Source organism: Muntiacus reevesi, chromosome 15 (assembly GCF_963930625.1).
Source record: "Muntiacus reevesi chromosome 15, mMunRee1.1, whole genome shotgun sequence".
Classification (NCBI taxonomy): Eukaryota; Metazoa; Chordata; class Mammalia; order Artiodactyla; family Cervidae; genus Muntiacus; species Muntiacus reevesi.
This window is the reverse complement of record NC_089263.1, coordinates 32,078,272-32,081,537: the sequence shown is the minus strand read 5'-3', so window position 1 is coordinate 32,081,537 and position 3,266 is coordinate 32,078,272. Positions and strand designations below refer to the sequence as shown.

Sequence of the window (3,266 nt, the reverse complement as noted above, 5' to 3'; positions counted from 1 at the left end):
ACTATCTCTGTTGCAGATACTCAACTATGCTGTTGCAGTACAGAAGCATCATGAATATATAAACAAGGAAGTGTTCCATAAAACTTTATTTAAAAGATAGATGGTTGGCCATGTTTGCTCCACAGGCTACAGTTTGCTGAGCCCTGGTCTAGAATTCTAGATCTAATTCATCTAGATTACATGGATTATTAGATTCATTCTTAGATATGGTTATGGTTTTCCCTGCCAGGTGAAATGGTGGTTGTGGTGATCATCATGTGTTTTTGATTCAGGCTCATCTGTTGCACCATTTCATGAGGCAGCCACTACATCAGTTCAGTTCAGTTCAGTTCAGTTCAGTCACTCAGTCGTGTCCGACTCTTTGTGACCCCATGAATTGCAGCATGCCAAGCCTCCCTGTCCATCACCAACTCCTGGAGTCTACCCAAACCCATGCCCATTGAGTTGGTGATGCCATCCAGCCATCTCATCCTCTGTCGTCCCCTTCTCCTCCTGCCTCCAATCCCTCCCAGCTTCAGGGTCTTTTTCCAACACCAACTAGAGAGTATATGACTGCAACATCAATAAACATACAACTAGCAGAATAAAGAGGGACTGGAAAGTTCACCAAAGTCATGATCCAGATTTTAACAGATTAAACCCTCAGGAAAGATCCTCTTCTTGACCTAAATTATGGGAATAACATAAGGAGTATTGACCAGGTTGTTACTTTTTGAAATTTTTTGAAGTTTCTCTTACTTTTTTGCTAATGTTGAAAATCTGTCTGAGAGCTCTTTGGGAATACAAGCTGCTTAGAAGCAAAGAGAGCTGAAATTTCTGGGGGAACTATATTGCCCCAAACCCCCACAAGCCTGGCCTGAATAAATAAGTAAAACCATAAAACAGCGCTTGGGTCTCCAACCATCCGGAAGCAGGTGGTCAGAGCTGTACAGTCCTCAAGGAAGGCATGCTCCCACTTCACACAGAGCCAGGGAGAAAAGTGGCTGAGCCAGGACTTGCCAGAAGGCAGACGCATGGCATAGGGAGAACAATGACAAGAGCAGAACTGGGTCTAACCTGAGAACTTCCTTCACTGCCTGGGTAGAGCATCTTTTTTATAACTCCCTTTAACTTTTCGTTTTACATGATGTATGACTGACCAACATTTTGTTATTAACAGCCCCAGGTGCGCAGCATGGTGATTGGATATTTCTGTTACGAGATGATCACCCCAGGTCTAGTCACCATCTGTCACCATACAAAGATACTAAATAATTATTGACTATAATCCTTATGTGGTTCATTTTATCCCTGTGGCTTATTTATTTTGTAACTGAAAGACTGCACCTCTTAAAAAAACAACAACTGTACCTCTTAATCTCCCCATCCATTTCACTTACCCTCCCTCACCCCTCCCCTCCACAACCACCTGTTTGCTCTCTCGGAGTCTGTTTCTGTTTTGCTGTTTGCTCATTTGTTATGTTTTTTAGGTTCCACATGTGAGATAATAACCATATTTGTTTTTCTCTGACTTATTTCATTTAGCACTATACCCTCTAAGTCCATTTATGCTATTACAAATGGCAAGATTTCATTATTTTTAGGCTGATATTACATTGCATGTGTATATGTCAGGATATATATATGTGTTATATATATGTTATGTATGTTATATATATGTTTTATATAGAGAGAGCTTCTTCATCCACTCATCTATTAATGGACACTTAGGTTGCTTTTGTAAATTGACTATTGTAAATAAGGTTGCAAAGCTATAGGAATGCATGTATTTTTTTTAAGGTTCTTAAGATAACATTTTTTTAAGTTAACATGTGCATAATAGGAAACCAAAAAACACAAGAAGCAGAAAACAAAGTCACTCATAGTCACAGTTTACCGTTTGATGTGTCCTTCTGGTCCACTAAAGGGTAGACCTTTTCCAACAAGACGTCTCACTTATTTATTACTGAGCCAGATGGACCACTAGTGAGGAAACACCAAGAGCCAAACATTTCATTTCTCCCTTAAAATACTCATGAGGCGTTCAGACAGTAGGTCATTAGAGGGTGTAGAAAAGACCCAGAAGGAGATAAAGATCACCTATAATAGGACCATACAGGGATAACTATTGTTAAGACTTTGGTATATAGTCTTCCAGTTTTTTTTTTAATTTTACTTATTTATTCTTTTATTTATTTCTGGCTGTGCTGGGTCTTCATTGCTGTGCCCGGCTTTCTCTTCTTTCAGTGAGAAGGGGCTACTCTCTAGTTGCGGTGCATGGGCTTCTCATGGTGGCAGCTTCTCCTTGCGGAGCACAGGCTTTCGGGCACACTTCAGCAGTCGCAGCGCGTGGTTCAGTAGCTGCGGCTCCCAGGTCCTAGAGCACGGGCTCAGTATTTGTGGCACAGGGACTTTCTTGTTCCACCACACGTGTGATCTTCTTCCCGGACCAGTGCTCGAACCCATGTCCCCTGTGCTGGAAGGCAGACTCCTAACTACTGGATTCACTACCCAGTCTTCCAGTTTCTATAATGTACACACACACATATAGGGGTGTGTGTGTGTGTGTGTGTGTGTGTGTGTGTGTGTGTGTGTGTGTGTGTGTGTGTGTGTGTGTGTGTGTGTGTGTGTATGCATATCTGTGTATACACACATATTTTTAAAACCTTATGAATATGGACCCATAATACACATATTGTTTTATAATTCTATAATGTACACACACACATATAGGGGTGTGTGTGTGTGTGTGTGTGTGTATGCATATCTGTGTATACACACATATTTTTAAAACCTTATGAAAATGGACTCATAATACACATATTGTTTTATAAAAATTTTAACTTAAAATGTATCCTACATAGCCTTTCAGCAGGTAAGTAGCACTTCTTATGCGGGGCTTCTTACAGACTCAGTCTGATTCTTCTCCAATGTCTTCTCTTGGAGTTGTACCAATTTTATTGCCAGTTTTCATTTGAATCCATTGGGAAATGGGACAATGCCACTTTTGTTCCTTGGCCAGGAATCACTTGATCCTGAAAGTCTTGTGAGAAGACATTGCAAGCAGCAAATTCCTGTAATTTCTACTCTTAAATGATGTAGGAAGTGTTATTGCTGATTCCATTGCCTCAGGCTTTCAAACAAGAGAGTAAATTACAAACAGATAAAACTCAACCAAATGATGTGAAAAATACCCTGTACTACTTGTGAAAAGGTGCAGCAGGTACTACTCTGGAGCCATTTCTCTGGCCAGGAGATGGTCAGGATCCCTCCAGGAGTGAACTGGG

At 40.8% G+C, this 3,266-nt stretch overlaps 1 pseudogene; it reads right to left on the bottom strand.

The window, feature by feature from the left end:
- Positions 1 to 2,882: 2,882 nt before the first annotated feature.
- LOC136147423 (large ribosomal subunit protein eL39-like) lies at positions 2,883 to 3,037 on the bottom strand (annotated as a pseudogene).
- Between the last annotated feature and the right edge of the window lie 229 nt (positions 3,038 to 3,266).